We start from the raw sequence: 17,172 nt of genomic DNA on the forward strand, positions 1-17,172 counted from the left end.
CTTCACCGGAGGAGGGCGCGGGGCGGCGCCGGGGAGGTCGAAGGAGGCGGATCCCGCCGGATCCCGCCGGATCCGGGCGCGGCGAGGCCGGGGGAGCAGCGGGCCGGCGAGGGGCGGCGTCGAACGTGGTCGGAGGAGGCGGCACGTGATGGATCGGCGAGGTCGGCGGCGCAGGGCGGCGACCGGAGTGACGCAGGCGCGCGGCGGCGGAGAAAGGAGTCGGGCGGCGCGGCGTGGGTGGCAGCGCGAGGCGCGGTCGCGGAGTGGTTGGGCGTGGCGGCGGGTCTGTCCGGCTAGGGCGGACATTGTCCGGTGGCGGCGCGAGGGGATTTTTAGGGTTTCGGGGAAGAAGACCCGGGATTTTCGGGGAGAGGTCTATTTATAGAGGTAGAAGGAGCTAGGAGAGTCCAAATGAGGTGCGGTTTTTGACCACGCGATCGTGATCGGACGACCGAGATGATGGAACAGTTTTAGGTGGGTTTTCGGCCAAATTGGAGGGGTGTTGGGCTGCAACACACACGAGGCCTTTTCGGTCCCTCGGTTAACCGTTGGAGCATCAAACGAAGTCCAAATGGTACGAAACTTGACAGGAGATCTACCGGTAGTAAACCAAGGCCGCTTGGCAAGTCTCGGTCCAATCCGGAAATGTTTAGTCCCCACACACGAAAGAAAGGTAGAAGTGACCACCGGAGGAGAACGGAGCGCCGGAATGCAAAACGGACAACGGGGAAAATGCTCGAATGCATGAGACGAACACGTATGCAAATGAAATGCACATCATGACATGATATGCAATGCAGGACACACAAGCAATGACAAGGCGACAACAGCGAATAACTGGAGGACACCTGGCACATCGGTCTCGGGGCGTTACACATTAGTTGAAGAACTTTTACAGCTGTGGAGTGGAAATGGTGTACGTATGTGGGATGAGCACAGACAGGAGGAATTTAACCTAAAGGCGTTGCTGTTCGTGACCATCAACGATTGGCCCGCTCTCAGTAACATTTCAGGACAGACAAACAAAGGATACCACGCATGCACGCACTGTTTAGATGACACTGAAATTATATACCTAGACAAATGCAGGAAGAATGTGTACCTGGGCCATCGTCGATTTCTTCCGACCAACCATCAATGTCGAAAAAAGGCAAGCATTTCAAAGGCAAGGCAGATCACCGGAAGAAGTCTGCCATGCGTACCGGTGATCACGTACTTGCTATGGTCAATGATTTACACGTAATTTTTGGAAAGGGTCCCAGCGCACTAGCTGTTCCGAATGACGCTGAGGGACACACACCCTTGTGGAAGAAGAAATCTATATTTTGGGACCTACCCTACTGGAAAGGCCTAGAGGTCCGCTCTTCAATCGACGTGATGCACGTGACGAAGAACCTTTGCGTGAAGCTGCTAGGCTTCTTGGGCGTGTATGGAAAGACAAAAGATACACCTGAGGCACGGGAGGACCTGCAACGTTTGCACGAAAAAGACGGCATGCCTCCGAAGTAGTATGAAGGTCCTGCCAGCTACGCTCTTACGAAAGAAGAGAAATAAATCTTCTTTGAATGCCTGCTCAGTATGAAGGTCCCAACTGGCTTCTCGTCAAATATAAAGGGAATAATAAATATGCCAGAGAAAAAGTTCCAGAACCTAAAGTCTCATGACTGCCACGTGATTATGACGCAACTGCTTCCGGTTGCATTGAGGGGGCTTCTACCGGAAAACGTCCGATTAGCCATTGTGAAGCTATGTGCATTCCTCAATGCAATCTCTTATCAGGTGATCGATCCAGAAATTGTACCAAGGCTAAGGAGTGATGTGGCGCAATGTCTTGTCAGTTTCGAGTTGGTGTTCCCACCATCCTTCTTTAATATCATGACGCATGTCCTAGTTCATCTAGTCGACGAGATTGTCATTCTGAGGCCCGTATTTCTACACAACATGTTCCCCTTTGAGAGGTTCATAGGAGTCCTAAAGAAATATGTCTGTAACCGTGCTAGGCCAGAAGGAAGCATCTCCATGGGCCATCAAACAGAGGATGTCATCGGGTTTTGTGTTGACTTCATTCCTGGCCTTAAGAAGATAGGTCTCCCTAAATCTCGGTATGAGGGGAGACTGACTGGAAAAGGCACTCTTGGAAGTGACTCAATAATATGCAGGGACGGATATTCTTGGTCTCAAGCACACTATACAGTTCTATAGAACTCTATCTTGGTGACCCCGTATGTCGATGAACACAAGAACAATCTGCGCTCCAAACACCCGGAGCAGTGCGACGAACGGATTACATGTGAACACATCAGGACTTTCAGCAGTTGGTTGGAAACACGTCTCAGAGGTGACAACACTGTTTGTGATGAGTTGTACTTGTTGTCCAGGGGACCATCTTTGACTGTATTGACTTACAAAGGATACGAGATAAATGGGAATACATTTTACACAATCACCCAAGATCAAAAGAGCACCAATCAAAACAGCGGTGTCCGCCTTGATGCAGCAACCGAGAGGGGAAAGGACACGTATTATGATTACATAGTGGACATATGGGAACTTGACTACGCACATGATTTTAAGGTCCCTTTGTTTAAGTGCAAATGGGTCAATCTGTCAGGAGGCGGGGTATAGGTAGACCCACAGTACGGAATGACAACAGTGGATCTGAAAAATCTTGGGTACACTGACGAACCATTCGTCCTAGTCAATGATGTGGCACAGGTTATCTATGTGAAGGACATGTCTACCAAACCGAGAAAAAGAAAAGATAAGGAAGCGAATACGTCATACGATGAGCCAAAGCGCCACATAGTTCTTTCAGGAAAAATGGACATCCTGGGAGTGGAGGGCAAGACAGACATGTCTGAAGATTATGAAAAGTTTCATGAAATTCCTCCCTTCAATGTCAAGGCTGACCCAAGCATCCTGATAAACGATAAAGATTATCCATGGTTACGGCGCAATAAGCAAATGACACAAGCGAAGAAAAAGTGAAGACTTTCTCCCGCAACTATTATGATGATACCATGCCAACTTTGTAACACACGAGTATGCTATGCCAACTTTTTCAGAGTTCATTTGAAAACTATGAATTTAGGTCGAATTTTATATATATGTGCATCTGTGTTCATTTTTTTAGTAAAGTTAATCATAAACTTGTGATTCACACAAATTTCAAAGAATTCAAATTTTAACTATTCAAATTTGAAAACTAATGGCACTAAAAGAAAGTTTATAATTTTGCTGACCTAAAAGAAAAAAAGAATTAAAAAATAAAGCAAAAAACAAAAGAAAATAAATAATACAGAAAACAAAACAAAAAACTGGAAAAAAATAAAAATAGCAACAATACGTATTTTGTTGTAAGTAGAAACAAAATAAAATAAATAAAGCAACAAAGAAAACAAAAAAACTAAAAAAATGTTTTCAAATTTGAAAACTAATGACACTAATAGAAAGTTTATAATTTTTCTAAAACTAAAAGCAGAAAGAATTAAAAAATAAAGCAAAAAACAAAAGAAAATAAATAATGCAGAAAACAAAACAAAAAAACTAGAAAAAATAGGGCTCGCCCCTGGACCATGACCATTAGTCCCGGTTTGTGCCACAAACCGGGACTAAAGGGTTGGTCCTCGTTGCGCTCAGAGTTTAGTCCCACCTCGCCAACCGAAGGGCGCCCTCACCGGTTTATCAGCACGTCCCTCTCTGCCTTGTTGAGCTCCTCTCAAAGTGAAAATAGATGCCCCATATACAGGGAATTTGACCTAAATTCATAATGAATTTCTCTGAAATTCATAGAAATTTATTATGAATTTAGGTTCAATTTTCTCTATAGGTGCATCTATGTTCATGTTTTAGTAAAGTTAATCACAAACTTGTGATTCACAGAAATTTTAAAAAATTCAAATTTAAACTATTCAAATTTTAAAACTAATGGCACTAACAGAAAGTTTATAATTTTTGTGACCTAAAAGAAAAAAGAAATCACTAAAAAACTGTAAGTATTTAGTTCTAAGTATAAATGAAAAAATAAATAGCAAAAAGGAAAAAGAAACCTATAATATTTGTTATGACTAACTAAAATTACCAAATTGAGTATAATGATAAAACACGGTAATATTAAATAGCAGGAAAAAGAATGACTCAAAAATCAATTTTTATAGTAAAGTTACTCATAAACTAGTGATTCACACAAATTTTAAAAAAATCAAATTTAAACTATTCAAATTTTAAAACTAATGGCACTAACAGAAAGTTTATAATTTTTGTGACCTAAAAGAAAAAATAAATCACTAAAAAACTATAAGTATTTAGTTCTAAGTAGAAATGAAAAAATAAATAGCAAAAAAAATGCCACCTACTGGGTCAGCACGGCCTGAATACGACTAGAAACCCAACCATGGGCCAGGATTCAGGCCCGCAGCAGGCCTAGTAGGCTCGCAGGCATTGCAGTGTCCTATTAGGCCCGTAAGCCTGCAGTTCAGAGGAGTTCAAAAGGGAACACAGAGCAGGGCTTCTAAACAGGTGCGGGAGCTCTTCAGCTAGCGAGGTGGGACTAAAAATCCCACCGCACCGCACCGCGGCGCAGGCCATTGGTCCCGGTTAGACGCATGAACCGGGACCATAGGGGGGCATTCGTACCGGTTCGTGGCACAAACCGGTATGAATGCCTACCTATGGTCCCAGTTCGTGCGACGAACCGGGACCAATGGCCTCTGCTTCCCGCCCTTTGGGCTTCCGAAATGAGACCTTTGGTCCCGGTTGGTAGCACGAACCAGGACCATAGGTGGCATTGGTACCGGTTCGTGCCACGAACCGAGACTAATGCTTCATGTATATATACCCACCACTTAGCGGTTTCAGTTTACATCGCCCATTTCCCCCCGACGCCGTCGAGCTCATCGCCGCCAGGCTGCCTCGCCGTCGTCGCCCACGCTGTTGCCCCTGCCCCGCCCCCGAGCCCACGCCAACACCGTCCGCCGCCCACGCCGTTGCCATCCGCCGCCCCCGAGCGTGCCCTGCCGCACCCCCTGCGCCCCCGAGCCCGTCCGCCACCCCCGAGCGCGCCCTGCCTCGTCGTCGTCACCGAGCGTGCCCCGTCGTCGCCCTCGCCGACCCCGAGTCCGTCCTCGTCGCCGTCGCCGCCGACGCCGGCCGCCCGCGTCTCCTCCCCGATCCCGCCGGGAGAGGTAGCTACCGCCCCATCCTCCCCCCTTCCTTCATTCCCCTTGCAAAATATTGATATGATGAATTTGATATGATGAATGAGGGGGGTCATGTGTATGTATGTATGTGTGTATGTATATGTAAATATTGATATGATGAAATTTTTGTTCATATATACTGTAGATGTATGTATGATGAATTTTGATATTTTTTTGTTAATATATAATGTAGATGTCTATGTATGTATGGAATGATATCGATGGATGTATGTATATAGAACATTCGTAGAAAATATGACGAATACGATATGACCAATGTCCCCCTCCAGTTCACTCGGGAACACTAACTCTCTCGGAGAAAAAATGTTATCGGGGAGAAAAAAAGTTCTAGGATCGTCAAGGGGTCGAGAGGGGGTCGAGGGTCGCCGAGGGGTCGAGGGTCGAGAGGGGGTCGAGGGTCGCCGAGGGGTCGAGGGTCGAGAGGGGGTCGACGATCGCCGAGGGGTCAAGGGTCGAGAGGGGGTCTAGGGTCGCCAAGGGGTCGAGGGTCGTCGAACATGAGAGGAAGAAGAGGATAAAAAAAAGAAGAGGTTACTCCTCTATTCTTTCTTCTCCTCTTTTTTTTCTTCTTCTTCCTATTTTTTTATCAGGAACGAGGGTCGTCGAGGGTTGCCGAGCGGTAGAGGAAACCCTAAATAGCAAGTATCGTCGGTGTGAGATACATGTGGCCGTCGGTGTCGGACACTATATCCACGTCCCACAAGTGACGCGGGCGTCGACGCCCACGTCACTTGTGGGACGTAGATGTAGTGTTCAACGCCGACGCCACATGTATATATATATATATATAGTGTTACTATTCATCACCCAGGGTGTAGAATAATGTATTCTTCACCCGAGGTAATCTTACGATCATTACATAATTAAATTACGTTTGGAATTCAAATTGTTACATTTCTATTGATTCACTATGTAAAATTTGACATAAGAAAATAAAAATATAGGTCATAAGACAAGAAAATTTGCAGTTTATGTGTATTTTAGACTATGTTTTTACGTTTGTAATTTTACATAACATAAAATATTTTTTATGGCGATTATATATTTTCTTACGGTCTCTTTTTGCGTCGGAAATAAGACAAAACTAACGGAACATAAAATTACGGTGCATTGATGGTAAAATAGAGGGAGGTGAAGAATAACTATTCCTCACCAAGGGTGACGAATAGCGCGACCCTATATATTTATATATATATATATATATATATATATATATATATATATATATATATATATATGTTGGGGAACGTAGTAATTTCAAAAAAATTCCTACGCACACGCAAGATCATGGTGATGCATAGCAACGAGAGGGGAGAGTGTGATCTACGTACCCTTGTAGACCGACAGCGGAAGCGTTAGCACAACGCGGTTGATGTAGTTGTACGTCTTCACCGCCGGACCAATCAAGCACCGAAACTACGGCACCTCCGAGTTTTAGCACACGTTCAGCTCGATGACGATCCCCGGACTCCGATCCAGCAAAGTGTCGGGGAAGAGTTCCGTCAGCACGACGGCGTGGTGACGATCTTGATGTACTACCGTCGCAGGGCTTCGCCTAAGCACCGCTACAATATTATCGAGGATTATGGTGGAAGGGGGCACCGCACACGGCTAAGAATATGATCACGTGGATCAACTTGTGTGTCTAGGGGTGCCCCCTGCCCCCGTATATAAAGGATCAAGGGGAGGAGGCCGGCCGGCCCCTATGGCGCGCCAAGGAGGAGTCCTCCTCCTAGTAGGAGTAGGACTCCTACTAGGAGGGGGAAAGAAGTGGGGAGGGAGAAGGAAAGGGGGGCGCCGCCCCCCCTCTCCTAGTCCAATTCGGACCAGGGGGAGGAGGCGCGCGGCCCACCTTTGGCTGCCCCTCTCTCTCTCCACTAAGGCCCATATGGCCCATTACTTCTCCCGGGGGGGTTCCGGTAACCCTCCGGCTCTCCGGTTTTCTCCGAAATCACCCGGAACACTTCCGGTGTCCGAATATAGCCGTCCAATATATCAATCTTTATGTCTCGACCATTTCGAGACTCCTCGTCATGTCCGTGATCACATCCGGGACTCCGAACTAACTTCGGTACATCAAAACTCATAAACTCATAATATAACTGTCATCGAAACCTTAAGCGTGCGGACCCTACGGGTTCGAGAACAATGTAGACATGACCGAGACACGTCTCCGGTCAATAACCAATAGCGGAACCTGGATGCTCATATTGGCTCCTACATATTCTACGAAGATCTTTATCGGTCAGACCGCATAACAACATACGTTGTTCCCTTTGTCATCGGTATGTTACTTGCCCGAGATTCGATCGTCGGTATCTCAATACCTAGTTCAATCTCGTTACCGGCAAGTCTCTTTACTCGTTCCGTAATACATCATCTCGCAACTAACTCATTAGTTGCAATGCTTGCAAGGCTTATGTGATGTGCATTACCGAGAGGGCCCAGAGATACCTCTCCGACAATCGGAGTGACAAATCCTAATCTCGAAATACGCCAACCCAACATGTACCTTTGGAGACACCTGTAGAGCACCTTTATAATCACCCATTTACGTTGTGACGTTTGGTAGCACACAAAGTGTTCCTCCGGCAAACGGGAGTTGCATAATCTCATAGTCATAGGAACATGTATAAGTCATGAAGAAAGCAATAGCAACATACTAAACGATCGGGTGCTAAGCTAATGGAATGGGTCATGTCAATCAGATCATTCACCTAATGATGTGATCCCGTTAATCAAATAACAACTCTTTGTTCATGGTTAGGAAACATAACCATCTTTGATTAACGAGCTAGTCAAGTAGAGGCATACTAGTGACACTCTGTTTGTCTATGTATTCACACATGTATTATGTTTCCGGTTAATACAATTCTAGCATGAATAATAAACATTTATCATGATATAAGGAAATAAATAATAACTTTATTATTGCCTCTAGGGCATATTTCCTTCAGTCTCCCACTTGCACTAGAGTCAATAATCTAGATTACACAGTAATGATTCTAACACCCATGGAGCCTTGGTGCTGATCATGTTTTGCTCGTGGAAGAGGCTTAGTCAACGGGTCTGCAACATTCAGATCCGTATGTATCTTGCAAATCTCTATGTCTCCCACCTGGACTAGATCCCGGATGGAATTGAAGCGTCTCTTGATGTGCTTGGTTCTCTTGTGAAATCTGGATTCCTTTGCCAAGGCAATTGCACCAGTATTGTCACAAAAGATTTTCATTGGACCCGATGCACTAGGTATGACACCTAGATCGGATATGAACTCCTTCATCCAGACTCCTTCATTTGCTGCTTCCGAAGCAGCTATGTACTCCGCTTCACATGTAGATCCCGCCACAACGCTTTGTTTAGAACTGCACCAACTGACAGCTCCACCGTTTAATGTAAACACGTATCCGGTTTGCGATTTAGAATCGTCCGGATCAGTGTCAAAGCTTGCATCAACGTAACCTTTTACGATGAGCTCTTTGTCACCTCCATATATGAGAAACATATCCTTAGTCCTTTTCAGGTATTTCAGGATGTTCTTGACCGCTGTCCAGTGATCCACTCCTGGATCACTTTGGTACCTCCCTGCTAGACTTATAGCAAGGCACACATCAGGTCTGGTACACAGCATTGCATACATGATAGAGCCTATGGCTGAAGCATAGGGAACATCTTTCATTTTCTCTCTATCTTCTGCAGTGGTCGGGCATTGAGTCTTACTCAACTTCACACCTTGTAACACAGGCAAGAACCCTTTCTTTGCTTGATCCATTTTGAACTTCTTCAAAACTTTGTCAAGGTATGTGCTTTGTGAAAGTCCAATTAAGCGTCTTGATCTATCTCTATAGATCTTAATGCCTAATATGTAAGCAGCTTCACCGAGGTCTTTCATTGAAAAACTCTTATTCAAGTATCCCTTTATGCTATCCAGAAATTCTATATCATTTCCAATTAGTAATATGTCATCCACATATAATATCAGAAATGCTACAGAGCTCCCACTCACTTTCTTGTAAATACAGGCTTCTCCAAAAGTCTGTATAAAACCAAATGCTTTGATCACACTATCAAAGCGTTTATTCCAACTCCGAGAGGCTTGCACCAGTCCATAAATGGATCGCTGGAGCTTGCACACTTTGTTAGCTCCCTTTGGATCGACAAAACCTTCTGGTTGCATCATATACAACTCTTCTTCCAGAAATCCATTCAGGAATGCAGTTTTGACATCCATCTGCCAAATTTCATAATCATAAAATGCGGCAATTGCTAACATGATTCGGACAGACTTAAGCATCGCTACGGGTGAGAAGGTCTCATCGTAGTCAATCCCTTGAACTTGCCGAAAACCTTTTGCGACAAGTCGAGCTTTGTAGACAGTAATATTACCGTCAGCGTCAGTCTTCTTCTTGAAGATCCATTTATTCTCAATTGCTTGCCGATCATCGGGCAAGTCAACCAAAGTCCATACTTTGTTCTCATACATGGATCCCATCTCAGATTTCATGGCTTCAAGCCATTTTGCGGAATCTGGGCTCACCATCGCTTCTTCATAGTTCGTAGGTTCATCATGATCTAGTAGCATGACTTCCAGAACAGGATTACCGTACCACTCTGGCGCGGATCTCACTCTGGTTGATCTACGAGGTTCAGTAGTATCTTGTTCTGAAGTTTCATGATCATCATCATTAGCTTCCTCACTAACTGGTGTAGGTGTCACAGAAACAGGTTTTTGTGATGTACTACTTTCCAATAAGGGAGTAGGTACAGTTACCTCGTCAAGTTCTACTTTCCTCCCACTCACTTCTTTCGAGAGAAACTCCTTCTCCAGAAAGTTTCCGAATTTAGCAACAAAAGTCTTGCCTTCGGATCTGTGATAGAAGGTGTATCCAATAGTTTCCTTTGGATATCCTATGAAGACACATTTCTCCGATTTGGGTTCGAGCTTATCAGGTTGAAGCTTTTTCACATAAGCATCGCAGCCCCAAACTTTCAGAAACGACAACTTTGGTTTCTTGCCAAACCACAGTTCATAAGGCGTCGTCTCAACGGATTTTGATGGTGCCCTATTTAACGTGAATGCGGCCGTCTCTAGAGCATATCCCCAAAACGATAGCGGTAAATCAGTAAGAGACATCATAGATCGCACCATATCTAGTAAAGTACGATTACGACGTTCGGACACACCATTACGCTGTGGTGTTCCGGGTGGCGTGAGTTGCGAAACTATTCCACAATTTTTCAAATGTACACCAAACTCGTAACTCAAATATTCTCCTCCACGATCAGATCGTAGGAATTTTATTTTCTTGTTACGATGATTTTCAACTTCACTCTGAAATTCTTTGAACTTTTCAAATGTTTCAGACTTGTGTTTCATTAAGTAGATATACCCATATCTGCTTAAGTCATCTGTGAAGGTGAGAAAATAACGATATCCGCCACGAGCCTCAACGTTCATCGGACCACATACATCTGTATGTATGATTTCCAACAAATCTGTTGCTCTCTCCATAGTACCGGAGAACGGTGTTTTTGTCATCTTACCCATAAGGCACGGTTCGCAAGTACCAAGTGATTCATAATCAAGTGGTTCCAAAAGCCCATCAGTATGGAGTTTCTTCATGCGCTTTATACCGATATGACCCAAACGGCAGTGCCACAAATAAGTTGCACTATCATTATCAACTCTGCATCTTTTGGCTTCAACACTATGAATATGTGTGTCACTACTATCGAGATTCAATAAAAATAGACCACTCTTTAAGGGTGCATGACCATAAAAGATATTACTCATATAAATAGAACAACCATTATTCTCAGATTTAAATGAATAACCGTCTCGCATCAAACAAGATCCAGATATAATGTTCATGCTTAACGCTGGCACCAAATAACAATTATTTAGGTCTAATATTAATCCCGAAGGTAGATGTAGAGGTAGCGTGCCGACTGCGATCACATCGACTTTGGAACCGTTTCCCACGCGCATCGTCACCTCGTCCTTAGCCAATCTTCGCTTAATCCGTAGTCCCTGTTTCGAGTTGCAAATATTAGCAACAGAACCAGTATCAAATACCCAGGTGCTACTGCGAGCATTAGTAAGGTACACATCAATAACATGTATATCACATATACCTTTGTTCACCTTGCCATCCTTCTTATCCGCCAAATACTTGGGGCAGTTCCGCTTCCAGTGACCAGTCTGCTTGCAGTAGAAGCACTCAGTTTCAGGCTTAGGTCCAGGTTTGGGTTTCTTCTCTTGAGTAGCAACTTGCTTGCTGTTCTTTTTGAAGTTCCCCTTCTTCTTCCCTTTGCCCTTTTTCTTGAAACTAGTGGTCTTGTTGACCATCAACACTTGATGCTCCTTCTTGATTTCTACCTCCGCAGCTTTCAGCATTGCGAAGAGCTCGGGAATAGTCTTATTCATCCCTTGCATATTATAGTTCATCACGAAGCTCTTGTAGCTTGGTGGCAGTGATTGGAGAATTCTGTCAATGACGCAATCATCTGGAAGATTAACTCCCAATTGAATCAAGTGATTATTATACCCAGACATTTTGAGTATATGCTCACTGACAGAACTGTTCTCCTCCATCTTGCAGCTATAGAACTTATTGGAGACTTCATATCTCTCAATCCGGGCATTTGCTTGAAATATTAACTTCAACTCCTGGAACATCTCATATGCTCCATGACGTTCAAAACGTCGTTGAAGTCCCGATTCTAAGCCGTAAAGCATGGCACACTGAACTATCGAGTAGTCATCAGCTTTGCTCTGCCAGACGTTCATAACATCTGGTGTTGCTCCAGCAGCAGGCCTGGCACCCAGCGGTGCTTCCAGGACGTAATTCTTCTGTGCAGCAATGAGGATAATCCTCAAGTTACGGACCCAGTCCGTGTAATTGCTACCATCATCTTTCAACTTTGCTTTCTCAAGGAACGCATTAAAATTCAACGGAACAACAGCACGAGCCATCTATCTACAATCAAGCATAAACAAGCAAGATACTATCAGGTACTAAGTTTCATGATAAATTTAGGTTCAATTAATTTACTTAAAGAACTCCCACTTAGATAGACATCCCTCTAATCCTCTAAGTGATTACGTGATCCAAATCAACTAAACCATGTCCGATCATCACGTGAGATGGAGTAGTTTCATTGGTGAACATCACTATGTTGATCATATCTACTATATGATTCACGCTCGACCTTTCGGTCTCCGTGTTCCGAGGCCATATCTGTATATGCTTGGCTCGTCAAGTATAACCTGAGTATTCCGCGTGTGCAACTGTTTTGCACCCGTTGTATTTGAACGTAGAGCCTATCACACCCGATCATCACGTGGTGTCTCAGCACGAAGAACTTTCGCAACGGTGCATACTCAGGGAGAACACTTCTTGATAATTAGTGAGAGATCATCTTATAATGCTACCGTCAATCAAAGCAAGATAAGATGCATAAAAGATAAACATCACATGCAATCAATATAAGTGATATGATATGGCCATCATCATCTTGTGCTTGTGATCTCCATCTTCGAAGCACCGTCGTGATCACCATCGTCACCGGCGCGACACCTTGATCTCCATCGTAGCATCGTTGTCGTCTCGCCAATCTTATGCTTCCACGACTATCGCTACCGCTTAGTGATAAAGTAAAGCATTACAGCGCGATTGCATTGCATACAATAAAGCGACAACCATATGGCTCCTGCCAGTTGCCGATAACTCGGTTACAAAACATGATCATCTCATACAATAAAATTTAGCATCATGTCTTGACCATATCACATCACAACATGCCCTGCAAAAACAAGTTAGACGTCCTCTACTTTGTTGTTGCAAGTTTTACGTGGCTGCTACGGGCTTAAGCAAGAACCAATCTTACCTACGCATCAAAACCACAACGATAGTTTGTCAAGTTGGTGCTGTTTTAACCTTCGCAAGGACCGGGCGTAGCCACACTCGGTTCAACTAAAGTTGGAGAAACTGTCACCCGCAAGCCACCTATGTGCAAAGCACGTCGGGAGAACCGGTCTCGCGTAAGCGTACGCGTAATGTCGGTCCGGGCCGCTTCGTCCAACAATACCGCCGAACCAAAGTATGACATGCTGGTAAGCAGTATGACTTATATCGCCCACAACTCACTTGTGTTCTACTCGTGCATATAACATCAACATATAAAACCTAGGCTCGGATGCCACTGTTGGGGAACGTAGTAATTTCAAAAAAATTCCTACGCACACGCAAGATCATGGTGATGCATAGCAACGAGAGGGGAGAGTGTGATCTACGTACCCTTGTAGACCGACAACGGAAGCGTTAGCACAACGCGGTTGATGTAGTCGTACGTCTTCACGGCCCGACCGATCAAGCACCGAAACTACGGCACCTCCGAGTTTTAGCACACGTTCAGCTCGATGACGATCCCCGGACTCCGATCCAGCAAAGTGTCGGGGAAGAGTTCCATCAGCACGACGGCGTGGTGACGATCTTGATGTACTATCGTCGCAGGGCTTCGCCTAAGCACCGCTACAATATTATCGAGGATTATGGTGGAAGGGGGCACCGCACACGGCTAAGAATATGATCACGTGGATCAACTTGTGTGTCTAGGGGTGCCCCCTGCCCCCGTATATAAGGATCAAGGGGAGGAGGCCGGCCGGCCCCTATGGCGCGCCAAGGAGGAGTCCTCCTCCTAGTAGGAGTAGGACTCCTACTAGGAGGGGGAAAGAAGTGGGGAGGGAGAAGGAAAGGGGGGCGCCGCCCCCCCTCTCCTAGTCCAATTCGGACCAGGGGGAGGAGGCGCGCGGCCCACCTTTGGCTGCCCCTCTCTCTCCACTAAGGCCCATATGGCCCATTACTTCTCCCGGGGGGGGTTCCGGTAACCCTCCGGCTCTCCGGTTTTCTCCGAAATCACCCGGAACACTTCCGGTGTCCGAATATAGCCGTCCAATATATCAATCTTTATGTCTCGACCATTTCGAGACTCCTCGTCATGTCCGTGATCACATCCGGGACTCCGAACTAACTTCGGTACATCAAAACTCATAAACTCATAATATAACTGTCATCGAAACCTTAAGCGTGCGGACCCTACGGGTTCGAGAACAATGTAGACATGACCGAGACACGTCTCCGGTCAATAACCAATAGCGGAACCTGGATGCTCATATTGGCTCCTACATATTCTACGAAGATCTTTATCGGTCAGACCGCATAACAACATACGTTGTTCCCTTTGTCATCGGTATGTTACTTGCCCGAGATTCGATCGTCGGTATCTCAATACCTAGTTCAATCTCGTTACCGGCAAGTCTCTTTACTCGTTCCGTAATACATCATCTCGCAACTAACTCATTAGTTGCAATGCTTGCAAGGCTTATGTGATGTGCATTACCGAGAGGGCCCAGAGATACCTCTCCGACAATCGGAGTGACAAATCCTAATCTCGAAATACGCCAACCCAACATGTACCTTTGGAGACACCTGTAGAGCACCTTTATAATCACCCATTTACGTTGTGACGTTTGGTAGCACACAAAGTGTTCCTCCGGCAAACGGGAGTTGCATAATCTCATAGTCATAGGAACATGTATAAGTCATGAAGAAAGCAATAGCAACATACTAAACGATCGGGTGCTAAGCTAATGGAATGGGTCATGTCAATCAGATCATTCACCTAATGATGTGATCCCGTTAATCAAATAACAACTCTTTGTTCATGGTTAGGAAACATAACCATCTTTGATTAACGAGCTAGTCAAGTAGAGGCATACTAGTGACACTCTGTTTGTCTATGTATTCACACATGTATTATGTTTCCGGTTAATACAATTCTAGCATGAATAATAAACATTTATCATGATATAAGGAAATAAATAATAACTTTATTATTGCCTCTAGGGCATATTTCCTTCAATATATATATATATATATATATATATATATATATATATATATATATATATGCAAAAGATAGATTGTCGGGGAGGGGGTATATCGACCCCCCCTCGTGTTGAAGTTATCGGGAGGGGTATATCGACCCCCCCACCACGTGTCGAAGAAAAAAAGAAGACACGTGGGGGTCGATATACCCCCTCCCGATAACTTAAACACGAGGGGGTCGATATAACCCCTTCCCGATAATATTATTTTCCCATGTACGTATGTCGTGTCGATATAAACTCCCGATAACTTCAACACGTGGGGGGTCGATATACCCCCTCCCGATAACTTCAACACGTGGGGGAGGGTCGATATACCCCATCCTGATAACTTCAACACGTGGGGGGGTCGATATACCCCCTCCTCGATAATATTATTTTCCCATGTACGTATGTCGTCGTTGTCGATATACCCCAAACCCTTGAAGCGTTGTCGAGGCCACCCCAAACCCTAGAGAAGCAGCATCGAGGCCACTAATTAATATTAGTTCTACGTTTGCCACTAATATATCCATCTGTCATGTTTGAATAATAATTGTCATGTTGTAAATATTTGTAGAAACTATGGACACCGCCCGAGACGAAGTACAAGAAGAGTTGTTGGGAGACATAATCGCACGAGGAAGTGATGTCGTCTGCTCGTTGTTTCTCAACGACACCGATGATCTGGAAGCAGCTGGCTATGATTATGATGGCTCCGGTGACCAAATGGCGGTGCAAGAAGGAGACCGCGAGGACGGCTCCGGTGACCCAATGTCGGTGCAAGAAGGAGACCGTGATGACGGCTCCGGTGACCGAACCGAGTCCGGCCAGGTATATATATTAGTTAAGCCTGTGCTGACTAGCTAATTGATGCATTCATTGTTTTGGTATGCACACATATTAATTAAGTCTTTGTTCTTTTTTCTAGCCCTCCGGGTCAAGCACAACTTCGGTAAAGAGACGAGGCCTGAAGAAAAAGTTGAGCTCGTATGAAAGGTTTGAGATCATAGCAATCACGCCCGACGGCCAACCGATTGAACCCATCCGGACAAAGAACGCATTTGTTACTCAGTGCGGGGTTCTGGTTAGGGACAAGATCTCGATCAGCATCCAGCAATGGTTAAAGCCGGCTACAGAAGACCCTGAGGTGTCTTATGTCAATGATATGCAGACAAATGATCTTTGGACTGAGCTGAAGTCAAATTTCACCCTACCGCCAGAGGATGATCCGGAGAAGCCAGTTAAAGAGAAATTAATCAAGTCTTTTGCTCTTAAGAGGATGACAGACCTATTCAGGAGGTGGAAGAAAGAGCTGAATAAGTTTGTCAATAAAAAAGAGACACCAGAATTCAAGGGCAGATATGAGAAGATCAGAGATCACTAGACCGCATTTGTGGCCCACAAGACATCGGAAAAGAGTAAGAAAATGTCGGCGACAAACAAGCAAAATGCTACGAAGAAGAAGCATCACCATCGCACGGGGTCAGGTGGCTACCTCGTAGCCCGGCCTAAGTGGGCCAAGGCTGAGAATGATCTGGTTGATAAAGGGATCGAATCAGAGACAATTAACTGGCCAGATCGTTGCCGGACTTGGTTCTTTGGGGCTGGCGGAACCTTGGACCCTGTATCAGGGAAGTGCATTTGGACGGACGAGCAAATGGAAATACCAGTCAAGAGGCTTAAGCACTATATCGAAGCAGCGCGGCAAGGGACGTTCATTCCAGACAGAGAGAACGACGAGCTCACAATGGCCCTCGGGAATCCTGAGCACCCTGGACGGACACGAGGCATGCCAGGCTCCATTCCGTGGAAGGCTGGGTTTCCGAACGCGGGCGTTTACAAATGCCATGAGAGGAGGAAGAAAGTGGAGCAGACCCAACTGCAGGCGCTACACGTTAGGGTACAAGCGATAGAGGAACGAGAAGCAAATCGCAGCAAACGAACTGCCGAAGCTTCCCCCGAAGCTACCCCGCCATCTCAGCGGAGAAGCAGCGTGGCTTCCACCGAGCTGCTTCAGCCGGA

The sequence above is a fragment of the Triticum aestivum genome, chromosome 5A (genome assembly GCF_018294505.1).
Source record: "Triticum aestivum cultivar Chinese Spring chromosome 5A, IWGSC CS RefSeq v2.1, whole genome shotgun sequence".
NCBI classification, from domain to species: domain Eukaryota; kingdom Viridiplantae; phylum Streptophyta; class Magnoliopsida; order Poales; family Poaceae; genus Triticum; species Triticum aestivum.